This window comes from Triturus cristatus, chromosome 4_1, assembly GCF_964204655.1.
Source record: "Triturus cristatus chromosome 4_1, aTriCri1.1, whole genome shotgun sequence".
In the NCBI taxonomy this organism is placed as follows: domain Eukaryota; kingdom Metazoa; phylum Chordata; class Amphibia; order Caudata; family Salamandridae; genus Triturus; species Triturus cristatus.
The window spans coordinates 441,822,696-441,839,208 of record NC_140585.1 but is presented as its reverse complement, the minus strand read 5'-3'; the positions used below and the strand labels follow the sequence as shown (position 1 = coordinate 441,839,208).

The 16,513-nt window shown below is 44.8% G+C and overlaps 1 protein-coding gene across 2 annotated transcripts in view; it reads right to left on the bottom strand.

Annotated features, from left to right (window-relative positions):
- DYRK4 (dual specificity tyrosine phosphorylation regulated kinase 4) overlaps nt 1-16,513 on the bottom strand; it is an 827,849-nt gene that overhangs the window by 531,137 nt on the left and 280,199 nt on the right. The window lies entirely within an intron of this gene.

Below are 16,513 nucleotides of genomic sequence, written 5' to 3'. Positions count from 1 at the left end.
GCATAGAGCCTCTCTTTGAGTTACAGATACAGCCACAGAATCACTTATACATTCAGTCACTCACCAGAAACTATTTATGTATGCAGCAATCTCAAACGTAGTTACAGTGACACCTACATAGCTCCCTATTGTCCAACAGAGGCACTGAAGTATTTGTGCAGCCACTTACATACACATTTAGCAGCAATAGAGGTATTATAGTAGGAACTTACATACCAGCACATTTACTTAAATATATCATGGCACTGATAGAGGTGTACTCCTATACTCTCTGAGATATGTAGGCAAGTACTGACACAACCTTCTAAACCATGTACAGAAATAGTCCTTTAAACATGGGTGATGGCTATTAGTGCAGGCCCCGTCTGTTCTCTCTCACTGCAAGCTTCACTTGGCATGTTATAGGTCTTTCTCAAGTGTCACATCCACTCCAACAGTGATGTACCCACTCACACACCCAGTGAGATACGTATGCAGGTAGTCCCAGACCCACTCAGGCACACACACATTGAGACACTGACACGCTCAGTCACACACCCACTGAGGCACTCTTGCACTCAATCACACACTTAGGATATGAGGATGAGGCCTAACGACTAGAGCGGTCGACCTCAAAGCTGGGGAACCGGGTTTGCGTCTCTACAGTGACAATCAACATCCTGTGATTATGGGCAAATAACTTAATCGCCCTCTGCCTAACAAAATGAATGTGTCCATCTGTAACGCAACCGGTGCTCATGTTACGTTTCCTGATATTTTTGGGGTCAGGCTTGCGCTATATAAAACTCACAAAAAATACCTAATTTGCAAAGGTTACAGATAGGAAATAGAATTTGAAAAACCTTGGAAATTTACAGAAAAAACAAAGGTTACAGGGATTTTATAGTTTGTAAACAAAATTTAAAAAATGGAGAAATTCATTGGAAAAAACTAAGCTTACAGGGACGTTATATTTAAGCTCAGATTTCACTTGTACAAATCCAGTGAAATTCAGCAGTTATAGTTACCTGAACTAACTATAACTTCACATATTACATCACTCATGACATGGTCAGTGACATCACTGATAACATCACTGTCAAACGAAATGTAAGCCTAAATATAACATGCCTGTATCCTTTGTTTGTTTTTTTCTGTGAATTTCTAACTTTTTTCTTAAGCATGTGAGAAGCACAGTGCCAGCTACGCTAATCATATGCTTAAAATGGCAAAATGCTTTTACCACTCCAGGCACAGTAGAACAGGCTATGGATTGGTAAAATGTCATCCAAGCCAACCTGAAATGAATAAAAGCAACCCCTGACACGTGTTTCACAAACATACATCATTTGTCATTTTACAGCTCGCCGTGGTTGTCACTGTGCTAATCCTATGCTTTAATACTTTGCTGTAGAAATGGCAAAAGACTTTGTCCCTTTCTATCTTGGCGTGTATGGCACTGTTCTAATATTATGGTTAAATACTTTGATAGAAAAGCAGACATTTGAAGTGAGCAAATTTAGAGTGTCGCTGGTGTAGTAGGGTGCTCCATACAGGAGTTTCTCTCCACCTAAACTTGGGAACTGCCCAGAGTTCCTCAGCTTCTTTTTGTATATAAATACATACATACATATATATATATATATATATATATATTCACTGAAAAAACCATAGGTTTCAGGCACGTTATCTTTAGAAATTAGCATTTAAAAAACCTTAGAAATTCACTGAAAAACCATAGGTTTCAGGGACGTTATAGTTACTTGGACATTGGACTTATATAAAACCATAGAAATTCGCCCGTTATATTTAGCTGAGATAACTATAACTCGTGCGCCCGCAATGCACTGGTGATGACGTCACATATTACATCACTTATGACATGGTCAGTGACATCTCAAATGACATCACTGATGACATCACTAATCACATCATTCAGTGAATGTGTGTTTCTGTAAAGTTTAAATATTTTTCATATATATCTATGCAGAGGTCTATTGAAGAATGAGTGGATGTAGAAGTGCCTGAATGGATTATTTAGTAGATGCATGACTGACTGTATAAGTCACTGATTGAACATATGTTACTGAATGCTTGGGTTAGTGACTAAACTGTGTGAATGTCTATATTAGTCTCTCAGTTGGTGTGTAAGCAGGTGCATGGGTTGGTGAGTAGCTACATCAGTGTCTATATGGGTTATGATTGATTGTATGAGTATCTGTATGGGTGTCTGAGTGTATATGTGGGTGGGTGGGGGTGTCTGACTCTGTGCATAGATGTGTGAGTGGGTGATTCACTGGTTGTATAGATTCAAAAGTGCATCTCGGAAGGGCTGTATGGGTAGCTGACTGTGTGTACAGGTGTGTTGATTAGTGAATTGATGTCTCAGTTGTATATATGTGAGTAACTATATATGTTTTTAGACAGTATATGTGAGTGTTGGGGTGTATAATTGACTATTCGTGAGAGAGAGTGATTGCAAGCGTGTCTATATACATGAATGTGTACTTGTATTAGTGATTGTATAAGAGAGTAAGTATGTGTTAGCATCTATATAAATAAGGGAGGTGGTGTGTGTATAAATAAGTCAGGTGGTGTGTATATATCTGCATAAGTGAGTACATGGGTGTGTGGTTGATTTTTGGCATGAACGAGTAGATGTGTGAGTAACTCTATGGATCATTAGCACTGTGTGAATGTATGTATAGGTGTATGAGTGGATATTATACTGATGTAATGATGAGTGACAGCATGTATGAGTGACTGTATGAGTGTATGTTGAGCTCACAATATGTAGATAGGAATCAGTGGATGGGTATCTAGTATCTGCTACTGGTGTGTCTATGTTTTCAAAAATGGTAGTCTGTATTTTAGAGTACGTGTTTTAAAGGTTATAGTAGAGTGTGAGGAGGTGTGTCAGACTATCACATGGATGATGTCATCAGTGATGTCATGAGTGATGTCACTGACCATGTCATGAGTGATGTAATATGTGACGTCATCACCAATGCATTGTGGGCGAGCAAGTTATAGTTAGCTCAACTAACTATAACGGGCGGATTTCTATGGTTTCTATATGAGTCCAATGTCCAAGTAACTATAACGTCCTGAAACCTATGGTTTTTTCAGTGAATTTCTAAGGTTTTCTAAATGCTAATTTCTAACTATAACGTGCCTGAAACCTATGTTTTTTTCAGTGAATTTCTAAGGTTTTTTAACTGCTAATTTCTAACTATAACGTGCCTGAAACCTATGGTTTTTTCAGTGAATTTCAAAGGTTTTTTAAATGGCAATTTCTAATTATAATGTTCATAAAACCTATGTTTTTTTCTCAGTATTTTGGGGAAAAAAATGATGTTTTGTAACTTTAATATCCTAAAAATTGTTTTTGTATTTGTTTATTCATTATTTAATATCTTCTTGTTTCTTAAATATTAAACAACTACATACAGTATGAAAGGGAGCCCAGCCCAGAGCCACATCTGAAGACCAACACATGTCATAGACCTACTGATGAAGCAGCTCTGACACCCAAGAACACCCACCACCACCCCCAGGACCCCTCCTCTACCATTGAGGCAGCGCAGAACAAGACAGCAAACTGTCCGAAAACGGCATGGCCCCTCAGCCACACAATAGCTGAATATTGGGACAGGTGTGAACAAACTATATGTGAAGGACGCAATTCACCCATGAATAACAATGCACACAATGCAAAGTGTAGCGGTGATGTGCTGGATACATCTCAGTATGCAGAACACACACCTCTCCATGTGCACAAATACTACTGGTGCTTGTAGTGTTGTGGACAGTGGACCCAATCATGTTACGTCAAACACTAGGGACGATCTCAGTCATGTAAGGGAAATGTAGGGGAAAGTATGCGGTCCGTCGGCTATACTGCTGACTTTGGTGCTGGAAACCAGGGTTCGAGCCTAGGGGTCGTGTCCACATCCTGTGATTCTGGGCAAATCACTTAATCTCCCTGTAACTAAATATGTAATGTAAATACGGTGCTCATGTACAGCACTCCAATACCTTCGGGTCGAGTTTGTGCTATATAAAAAGATGCAAAAAAAAAAATGTAGCTGTATCGTCCCCCCCCCCCCCCCCTGTAAGCATAAGGGTAACCGGAGTGGGCTGGTCCGACGTACGCCACTTCAGCGTAGGAGTGTGAATAAATTGGCCGGGGCTCTGGGAGTGGTTCACTTGTGAACTGTGAAGACCAACGACTGTGCCAGAGTGGCGGGCCTCACCCTGCCACGCGGCTGCCACCATGACCGCGGCTCTCCTCGACACAGGCCCCCTGCGAACCCAGCAGCTCAGCACCGCTTATGTCTGTACCGACTACTGTCTTCGATCTACACTGTGGAGAGCAGGCCTCACAATTCAGATGGAGTAGCGTTTGCAGATGAGGCAGTGCAGTACGCAAGATACATTGCTCCCAGTGCGGCCCTCTCGGACAACGCATCATCACAGGATGCACCCAGTACTTCAGATGCCACTAACTCAGTGCACCACAAGTCATCGACACGTCGCCTTACTGAGGCAGAATTCAATAGACAAAAGACATTGGTCCGAATGCGGCCGTCCCAGACAACGCATCATCGCAGGGTACGTACACGCTGAGCGCCAAAGGTACTACTAACTCAGTGCACCATAAGTCATCGCAAGGAAGAGTGAACAGTTTTATGTCAGCAGTGAGGCATACTATCACCCAAAAATACTTATAATATAAAAAGAACAGAAGAATTAAAGTACATTAATGATTACAATCCAGTAATTTTGAAGATGTGGAATACAAATATGGACATACAATATGTTGCAGATAACTCAATTCCTGTTCCTCACATACTATCCAAATAGAAGTCCATACCTGGAAAACATATGTCTATATGAAATACTGCAACATTATAGTTTTAGAAAAAATGTTACAGAGAAAATAAATAATGTGAAATATGCTGTAATTGGATCTGATGGATGTTTCTTAAAGAATGCCAAAGGAAATTTGATTAGTCACAGGAAATTAAGTTGGAGGACTTAAATGGAATTACTTAGAGATTTTTGACTGCTATAAAGATTCTTTCAAAGCAGGTAAAGACATGACTACCAGTGAGGACCGTCTGGACCACGCATCATCGCAGGGTGCACACACACTGAGTGATTCAGGTGCCACTAACTCATTGCACCACAAGTCATCACCATGTGGACTTATTCACGCAGAATTCAACGCAAGCCGCAACACATGGTGCCACTAACCCTGTTCAACCCAAGCCGGCGACACGTGGTGCCACTAACCCTGTTTAACACAAGCCGAACGATTCCACATGTGTACCTGTGTCCTGAGTCCTGAATGGCAGTGACACCAAGTCCATGGCAGTGACCACAGCACCAGACTCCCTCTGATTAGTTAGGCATATTTCCATATACAAGGCCGGCGACACGTGGTGCCACTAACCCTGTTCAACACAAGCTGATCCCACATGTGGAACTGTGTCCTGAATCCTGAATGGCAGTGACCCCAAGTCCGTGACAGCGACCACCAACCTATGCATGGGGCTGTGGGCCCTTGCTCACCGCTACCTCTGGCCTACACTACGGTCAGCAGGACTCACAATTCAGATATAGTCACTATTGCAGATGACGCAGTAGGCAAGAGACATAGCTCCCACTGCGGTCCATCCACACCAAGCAGCATCACAGGATTGACAGTGTATTCTATACATATTTTATCTTTTCATGATACGCCTACGCAGTCAGTAGGGCTCACAATTAAAATTAAATCTTGATTCATTAATTACAGAGTCCACTAGGCAAGTAACTATCAAAGGCCTAAAACCTACATAATATCCTTTTAGTATCCTTACTTCAAAAACTTTTTTTATATCAGCTATACCTTTAGTACAATCAACAAATTCATCTTCAAGTGCAAACAAACACTCAACAACAGTCTACACTGCGGGCAACAGAGCTCGCAATTTGAAATTTTGACACGTGGTGCCACTAACCTTGTTCAACACAAGCCGCAACACGTGGTGCCACTAACCCTGTTCAACACAAGCCGATCCCACATGTGCAACTGTGTCCTGAGTCCTGAATGGCAGTGACCCCAAGTCCATGGCAGCGACCACAGCACCAGACTCCCTTCAATCTGTTTGGAATATTTCCATATGCAAAGCCGGTGACACAAGGTGCCACTAACCTTGTTCAACACAAGCCGGCGACATGTGGTGCCACTAACCCTCTTCAACACAAGCCAATCTCACTGTGTCCTGAGTCCTGAATGGCAGTGACCCCAACTTCGTGGCAGTGACCACAGCACCAGACTCCCTTCAGTTTTATTTGTTGTTGTTTTCTTTAAATAAAATGTTTCATATGTAAACCTATACAAGACTAAGATTCTTATTTGTCTAACAGCACAGGGACACTTCCGGGCCCAAGAAGTTTGTTGGGGGTATGTTGGTAATGTGGGAAGAGGGTGCGTTACCGGCTGATGTGGAGAGAGGCAGCGTGAAAGAAAGAACTCCGATATGTTTTCAGAAATGCCTCAGACAGATGCCAGCTGACGGTTGAATGGTTTTTCAATGCTTATGTAGTGTGAGTTATGAACAGTTCACAACCAGACTCGCAGACGGACAACTGCAGCCCATCCGTTCAACTCACAGACGCAGTACTACGAGCTGTCCGCTCCCAAAGGAATAGTACCGTAGTAGTTCGCAGAGGTACAGGCACAGTAGCGTACTAGCTGGCAAAGGTAGAGAGCTACGGGCCGACGGACTGGCTTCTAACAGCATAGCTGCGAAATGGTAATGTTGGGCAGAGGCAGCGTGAAAGAGTTATCTTGCAGAAACAGAGCTCCGGTATATTAAATTGCCCCCGAGACGTTTCTTTTATATTTTCACTCGATGCGAGAAAGCCCGCTTTCTGGACCAAGACCTTGCTCCCTGCCAAATTTGGCGTAATTCGTTCAGCAGTTCGACCTGTAGCCTTGTCTAAAGTTTCCTATGGAAAATCGATTGAGAAAACATGTTTTCACACCCCCACATAGCTACCTGACGCAGGTGTACTCGCTCTTGGTGTGCAGGTCAGTGCTCTAGTTGTCAACATATCACGGCCACTATCTGAGGGCAGGTTTGCACACACACCACACCCATCCGGTACATGCGTCACAGGCAATGTGACCACACAAATATAATGCATCGACAACGTCACATCCTTTATTGCCGGTGATGACTGGATGGCGGATGCTCCACGGGTCTGAATCATAAAGAGTCCAAGAAGAGTTGCGCAGAGGGTTAGTCGCACCCTGAGCTGCATGGCCGTCAGGGGCCTACTACCACGTTGCGCAAACTTGACTTGCACAGGGTTAGTGCCAGCCGAAGCTGATGTGGCCGTCAGGGGCCCACCACCACGTGGTGCCGACTTGAGTTGCACAGGGTTAGCGGCCCCAAAATTTGATGTGGTCTCCGCCATTGATGACTGTGAGATCTGCCGGCCCGCGGAGCTTTGACAGGAACGTGGAGTGCCCACTGGTAGACACTCCGGTGGCAGCAGGTCATTATTTGGTCATGGCTGCGCAGGGGTGGCAGTGTCTCTCTCTGTCTCTCATTCACTTCCCTCTCTTCACTCTCTCTCACTCTCTTCCTTCCTTTCCTTCTATCTCTCCCTCTCTCTCTCCCTTCTCCCTTTCTCACTCCCAATCTTTCCTTCCCTCTCATTTTCTCTCTGCTTTTTTTCCTTCTCTCTTTCTCTGTGGCTCACTCCTCTGATATGCGCATTACACACGTCCTTATTTTTTGCTTTATTTTCCAGGCTGTGTCTTCAACACTGATGGACCCGACAGGAGTCTTCCGCCTTGTTGTTTTGAGTTTTTTAAATTTCAATACAGTTTTTGGTTGTTATCCAAGTGCTGTGTCACTCTTTCTTGTTCTTATTACTGTTATTTGGTGGTGTCCACCATGGTGTTAAATTTTGGGGCAGTTATCGCGGGAATACTGGTGATGTCTGCAGTTTGCACCAGCTACAGAATAGTGTGTTAGATTTATCTCAACTTTAGTTGCATTAAAGTGCTGATAATGAGATGCAGACTAGGCGTTCCCGTGCAAAAACACACAAGGTGCACCTTTGCGATCTATTCTAATTACTAAAATCCTGTATTGAATTCCACTGTGGTAGTGGGTGCATTTACAGTGTACACACAAAATCAATAAAGAAATCTCATTGTATTTATATTGATTGGGAATAGTGGGTCAGGTGCTGGATCTTGACGGGATACACTGCCCAGTTCATTTATTTTTCTGTACACGAAAAAAACCACATCACAACTTTCACAACGAAAGCCAAAAATAGTACTAAGCAAAACAAATTCCGGTGAAAAGCCGCGTTAGCACCAGAGATTTTACACCTGCTTTCTGCTGGTGTTAAGCAGGACGACTACCTGCAGCATGAAAAAGAACACAGCCAAGAGCCACACCTGAACACCCACAGGTGCCATAGAGTCAATGAGCATGATACACGGATACCCATGAGGGCGATAACACTCCTCGCAACAACCCCAGGACCGCCAACGCCCCCCGAACTCACATATGAGCAAGTATGTCCGTGTGGTCATTGTGTTAGCATGATTGGCACCGACCCTGCAACATCACAGTGTGCTGTCTTCTGTGGACGTTACTATGTCACCTCAGCATTGGCAGTGAGCCTGGAGATTTAACTACGCACGCATCCTCCTGCATGCACATGCGGCAAAGGGAACGAGGTGTCTCACACATGTCCGTGTGCAAGAAGTGCGGTAAGTGTGTCTCTGTGTTCTGCTGTGGCCGCCACAAGGGCCGCAGCAGTCGATGTTGTAAATTGGCATGCACCAGCTCCAAACGGCAGTGTCACGGTGTGATTGGAATGCCGCAGGACATGCACCAATAGGCATTACAAAGGTGTGCCATAGGAGTGCATGGTATACAACAGCGCAGCGCACAAAAGTGTGGGGGCTCATTGGAGGGAGGAGCAGCTGTTTGGCAATGTAACACACAGTGAACCCGCCCATGTGCCACGTGCTGGGCATCTCATCCATGATGACCAGGGTCGCAGACATCCCACAACACCCACGACCGGCCTTTGTACACATCCTGTATGAATGCACCTGGAGAAGTTACTGTAAGGATGAAAGGTTCTTTGTCTGAGCTATCTTGCGCTAACACATCTGCTGCTCCGAGAAGGAACTTGCAAGCAGCCAGCCCCCCCTGACAGATACGACAATATTTGCATCCGTCTCCCACACTACCCACTGCCCGATTTGAGAACAACGAGTGGACATCCCACACTAAAAAGTCCTTCATCGTAGTTAGCATGCATGAAATGGCCTTCACACGTACTCCCACCACAACCCTGCCCTTCACCCATTGCACACAGACCCGGCTCATTACACCAAGCTGTTCCATTTCATCCACAAGACTGGCTCACAGCAAGCCAGTGCAGCTACAAGTAGAGCCACTGACACATAGCAGGGCATCCCAAATGCATGGTCGACTCCATTCACGTCCACCTATACATTGCACGTCTGCTGCATGTCCTGGGTGCACTGCCTTTGCAAGTGCTGCGGATCACTTACCAGCACCATATACAAGTTACCGTCTTCCAAACAAAACTTCCTCTGTCTACGTATAAAATATTGCTGACAGTACTTGGACAGGTGTGGCACAGCGCCCAGAGCACATGACTTCACAGCAGAGGACACACAGTTTGGGCTCATGGTTTCATCCCCGAGTCCAGTAGCAGCTCAATTTAGCAGCATAACACTCTAGGCAATACCTCACTTAATTTCCGTACCCCGCACTTTCAGACCAGTAGGGGTCAGTAGTTCAGTGCCTTTCTCCCCGAGTCCGGCAGCAGCTCTGCTTACGCCCCCAACGCCATCAGACCCGTACGAGTGAGTAGTTTGCACTTTCCAATTACCGAATTGATTTGATAAGCGCGAATTTAACTTCGCACTCACTGTATAACACCCCCTAAACACCATACGCAACTTACAATATTCGAAACAAAAGTTCCTCCGAATAGGTAAAACTACATGCTGACACTACTTGGACAGATGTGGCACAGCGGCCAGAGCACATGACTTCACAGCATATGACACACAGTTTGGACTCACGCTTTCATCCACGAGTCCGGCAGCAGCTCAGCTTAGCAGCATGAGACTCTAGACAATACCTCACATGTTTTCTGTACCCCAGCACTTTCAGACCAGTAGGGGTCAGTAGTTCGTCCTAGTAGGTATAAACACATGCTGACACTACTTCCACAGGTGTGGTGCAATGGAGAGGGCACCTCACTTCACAACATAAGACACACAGTTTGGGCTCACGCTTTAATCCCCGAGTCCTGCAGCAGCTCACCTTAGCAGCATCAGACTCTAGGCAATACCTCACTTAATTTCCGTAGCCCAGCACTTTCGGCCCGGTAGGGATGAGTAGTTCGCTTTGCACCCCTGTATAGCACACCCTAAACACCCCACAGAGGTTACAGTGCTCCTACCCTCCTCTTTCCTCCTTTTTACACCCTTTTTTCCCTCTTACTCGCTTCAACAGAATCACAAAATGGCTGCCAATACTTCCTAGTTGCAACCGCTCGCACCGCTTGCAGCCAAAAAGCAGCAAGCTTGTGCTTGTAACGCCTCAGCCAATTAGATGGCAGAATTCCCAAATATCGATATCTGTAAATTTCAAACTACTGAACGGATTTAAACCAAATAAACAAAAGTGTGCTTTCTAGACTAAGACCCTTCTCCCTGCCAAATTTGGGGTAATTCCGTTCACCCATTCGACCTGTAGCCTTGTCTAAAGTTTCCTATGGAAATGAACATGGAGAAAACACGTTTTGGGGCCCCCTTTTTTTTGTCAGCCCCCCTTGACGAATCCCCCCAAACTTTCAACGTAGGAGCTGATATGAACAAACAATTAGTGGGCGGAGCCTAACCACACATCTCATCCTGAGATCTGATTGGCTGTCAGCACTTCATCCAAGAAGTGTTGGCAGCCATCTTGGGACCAATATACATGATAGCACCTCATTAAAAAGCATTGCAGTTAATAGAAGGTTTCAAGACTTTAGTTACATTATAAATTATTTGTTGATGGTACCATACTCATTTTAGGAACTGTGGTATGTTCTAAGGTGATTTCACCACCTTCTGCTGGGATATCATGATTGAGAGAAAAATATTTTCTCATGCTTTTCCCACAGAGGTTTGGAAGGTGATCTATAAGCTAAACTGAGAGCTTATTTTCTGTAAATTCACATTATCTTTCTCAGTCATGTGAGAATGAAGTCTGACATTCTCAGTAAAACATGTACATCCAACAAGGGCGGAGACTGTCAGTTGATTCCTTTGTGTTCTACTGCAGCTTCCCAGAGTGTTCCAAAGAACAACTAGAGCGCTAACAGTCCTACTTATGATAAACGTATGGCACACCTGAAGCCATCTTGCTTGGATTAAAGTGGTAACTCTTAAAACATTTAATTTAAAAAGGAACAAAATGAGGGGGTTCATATTTCCATAACAAGTATGATTAGTGCTGCAGAAAGAAAAACTGGGGCACATTTTGACTTCTGAAATCCACTTTTATTTCATTAAAAAATTCTGACATGCAGACTGAAACATGCCCTTTCAATACCAGCAGCAGTTTTCCCTGGTGAGCAGTAGCTTTACTACAGTGATCTAATGAGCAAAAAGAGTGCTAACATTCTGAATTTATGGCAAATGTGTGACACATCTGAATGCCTTCTTGATGGAATCAAAGAAAAAAGCTGAAAGTATTTCCTACTGAGGAGACTGCAGTAAATGAGGAAATTAGGAATCTTCATAACAAATAAGTCTCCCAAGATGGCCACCAGAGACAAAAGAGCCCAAATGTAGCCCAAATATCACCCAGATGTAGCCCAAGTATAGCCCAATGACAGAATGTCCCAGAGTGTTCTTAAAAACAACTAGAGCGCTTACTGTCTTCATTATGACAAAAGTATGGCACACCTGAAGCCATCTTGATTGGAATAAACTGGTAACACTTAAAACATTTAATTTAAAAAGGAACACAATGAGGGGGTTCATTTTGCCATAGAAATTATGATTAATGCTGAAGAAAGAAAATGAGGGCACATTTTGAGTGACTTCTCAAATCCTCTTCTGTTTCATTAAACAATTCTGACATGCAGACTGAAACATGCACTTTTAATACCAGGAGCAGACTTCCATGGTGAACAGTAGTTTTACTACAGTGATCTAATGAGCAACTAGAGTGCTAACTTTCAGAATTTATGGCAAATGTGTGACATATCTGAATACCTTCATGATGGAATCAAAGTAAAAAACTGAAAGCATTTCCTACTTAGGAGACAGCAGTACATGAGGAAATTAGGAAACTTCATAACAAAAAAAATCTCCCAAGATGGCCACCGGAGACAAAAGAGCCCAAATGTAGCCCAAAATCCCCCGGATGTAGCCCAAATATAGCCCAATGACAGAAGTGTGCAAAACACTTATTATTTTGTGTTTTTGCAGTGTTATATAGTGCAGACTTGTCAGGTATTGGAGTGCTTTACATGAGCATTGGTTACCTCAAACAAGAACAAATTCATTTTGGTGTAGACATGGGGAGACTAAGTGATTTGACCAGAATCACAGAATGTCGAGCTGAAGCAGAAACTCCAACCTGGTTCCCCAGTTGCAAAGTCTGCAGTTCTGGAAGTAACACCACATCCTCTCCTCTAAGTGCAACATTTAATCAAGTGGTCAACTGGATAAAAAAACATAAAGATAACAAATAATTTAAAAGTGCTTTGTCGCTATTTAAAAACTCAGAAAATATGTCCTTATTTTAGTCTTTTAGAGCACTAACCATAATTTTGATGCCAATAAGACCCTCTCATATATGTAATTTCTAAAGGAAATGCTCTAGGTATTACAGTTTTGATTACATCAAGATGACGTCAGGCGTTCCACACTTTTGTAATAAATATAGAATGTTAGCAATCTAGTTGTTCATTAGGATACTGTTGAGAGGCAGAGGCCAGGGGCACGGACTCTGAAAATTGAAGGCAGGTAGGAGGGTGCAAAGGCAACAATTTAACCACACTGAGCAGGCAGGAAGGGCCGTGGCAGCACAACAGACTATGGAGGGCAGTGGAAAGGGGGGCAGGGGCAACAAACCAACAATACAGGACTTGCAAGAGAGGCTGTGGCAATGTAATAGACCATTGTGGGCAGAAGGAAGAGGCAATGGTAGTACAACCATACATGCCAAAAGACCCGATTCAGCCAGGAAACGTCCAATGTTTTTAAGCTCAAATGGGCTTTATTTGATCTGTCTCCTGTCTACAATCTCCTCTTTTTCAATGTAACTCAAAGGGGAAAATCAATACCCCAGTTTTTTTTCAAAATCTCCCTCTTACCAAGTTCAAAATGTTCGCAAGTATGGTACATTGGATCATGGAAGGAAATGGGGTAGGGACATGGACTTGGATAACAGAGGACAGGAGGGACATGGAGAGGTGCACCAAACTGACCCTGCAGGGCAGGCATCAGGGTTTGCAGCAGCACAATACACCACACAGGGCATGCGGGACGGGAGTGCAGCACAACAATCCATAGAAAGCAAGAGGGAGGGGACAGGACCATGCACATGGACAACAGAGAACAGAGGGGCAAGAGGCAATGGTAGCTAGCTGACCATAATGGACAGACAGGAGAGAAAGCTGCAGCATAACAGACCATAAAGGGCAGGAGGGACGGATCAGGGGCATTACAATGGAACAGACAAGACAGGTGGGAGAGAGTAGGGTCTGCACATGTAAACAGAGGGCTGGGGGCAAGGGGGCAGGGCAGGAGCAGCAAGATAGCCATGGAGGTCAGGCAGGATGGGCACTAGAAGCAAGACACACCATGAAGAGCAACAGTGAGACTGTGATGGCATACACACAGACCATGGAGGGAAGGTGGGAGGGGGTCAGGGGCAGCTAACTGACAACACAGGGAAGGTGGGGGGGCCATGGCAGCACAGAAGACCATGCATGGCAAGTGGGAGGGTTAGTGGCAGCACAATGGCTATGATGGGCAAGAAGGAGGGTGCAGGGGCATGCACAAAGGACGATGGAGGATAGAAGGGAGGGTCAGGACCTGTGCACAGACAAGAAAGTTCAGGGGAAGGGGCCTCACAACAGACCGCACGGGGCAGGCAGGAGGAGCAGTTGCAGCACAACAGACCAGGGAGGGCAGAAGGGTGTGGCAGTACAATGGACCATGTAGGACAGGAGGAAGAGGATAGGGGCATGGCATGTGGACAGGCAGGGTGGAGGTGGCAAGGACAGGTTACAGTCATCTGACAATGCTAGGCAGGTGGGAGGGGAGTGGCAGCTCAACAGAACACTCAGAGTAGATAGGAGTGGCAGGTCCATGGAACATGGTGGGCAAAAAGGATGGAGCAGGGGCATGCACAAAGACATCGGAGGGCAGGGGGAAGGAGAATAGGGGCAGCAAGCTAAGCACAGAGTTTAAGCAGGAGGTCAATGATGGGGCATAGAATTGGGCAATGGAGGGCAGGAGGAGGGGACTGGTACATCATACTAAATTGAGGGCAGTGGCAGCACATCAGACCATGCATGGCAGGAGGGTGGAGGCTAGTCCATGGATTCACACAACAGAGGATATGGAGGAGGGGGATGGGGCAGCAAGCTAACTGTTCAGAGAAGGCGGGTATTAGGAACTTTATTGTTTTTAAAACGTGTGTCTGTGCGAACTACTTAAAATATGAACAAGTATGCAGCATAATCTCACTTTTATTCAGGAAGAAGAGGACGTTTGTGCCTGTGACTCCGGGCTCACTTGGCAGAAACACCCCCTGACCCTCCACCCCCTATCGCAAAATGTAATGCCCGTGAAAAGGGTAGGTGAACACAGTGTTATATAGAACATAGTCCTGAGAGCACGATTGAAAATAAAAACTAGATATAGTGTATGGTATAAACTATGCACCAAAAAGTGTGATATAAGATGAACCGGGCGTGAAATATAATATGCAATACATTGTGCGCAATGACAGATTCATTGGAGAGCGCGAGATAGCACAGGCACTAGCGCGTGCTATGCGATGTGCGCCTTGGAGTGTAATATGCACAGGGCAGTGTTGTGTAACCTAACTAGTCTCTAAAGTTGTAATATAAAATATGTGCTGGGGAGTGTAATGTTGCATATGCACTGTGACAAAGATATGGATCCCAGATTGTAATATGTATGGCATAGCACTGTGCGTTATAACATAGGCATCGAGGAAGGCACGTTAGATGGGGCAATATAACCCGTGCGAAGACAAGTGTGGCATGACATATTCACGGGGTGGTGTTACAGTGCACATGGGCTAGAGAGTGTCACAGCATATGCACTAGCTGGTGGAATACAACACAGAGGTGTGTGGCACTCGGCAGGCAATGGTGGGTGTAACACAGCATTGGGCTCTGCCAGTAGCGCGCTGTGACTCTCAAGTGATGTTCGTCCCCTTTCCAGAGAGTAAAATAAAAAGTATTACACATCCGGCAGTGGATGTGTGTTTTATTAACCGTGAGGGGGGTTTCTTACATAGTTTTGGTCGAATTTTTGTCGAATCCCCTTTGAATGGCTTGGCGTGCATGTGTATTAAATGTGCCCGTCAATAGCTACCCATGTTTGTATAAATAAACGACAATGGTGTCTACCGGGATTAGGCACGGTGGGGCATCAGACATGTCAGAGCTTCACTAGTGGTGTAAATACATTCCACGTGGATTCATTGTATGCATAGTCGCCTTTTAATGAATATCACTCAAATCGTCATGGTGATAGGTACGTACGGTTTGTCCAGCATGTCCTAGGTGTGTCTATAAATATATATTTTTTTAAAATAATAAAAAACAGTGGCCGGCCCTGGGGATTGGGGTCAAAAAAATATAATTAGGAGACAGGCCCTGGGGGATGGGGTCATCAGGGCCAATAAATTAGAATAAGATGGGGAACCACACAGCCCCCCTTCTTAAAAAATTAAAATAAATAAAAGACTGGCATCGTGCCGGAGGCCACGCCCCCTCCTTGCAGCACTCTGCAAACGCGCCCCCTGGCGAGTTGTAAGTTGGGGAATTAATTCCTCTTCAATACTGAGGGTCCCTGAGGGCCAACTAGCCCAACAGGCATCTCCAGTATGCGCCAGGGAGCTGCGCTGCAGACAGGTGTTCTGAGGCCAAGCCCCTTTTTACACCTCTCTGCAACGCAGCTCTGTGGCGCTTACTGGAGGTACCTAGTGGTCTAGTTTGACCCTAGGGACCCTTAGGATTCAAGGGGACTTAATCTCTCAACTTAGAACAGCCACAGGGCGTGTTTACACAGTGGTGAAGGGAGGGGACGGGGCCTGAGGTGACGTGTGCAAACACGCACTATGGCACGTTTTAAATTGGGGATATAATTTCCCTTCAATACTGAGGGCCCCTGGGGGCTAACTAGCCCACCAAGTGCTTCCAG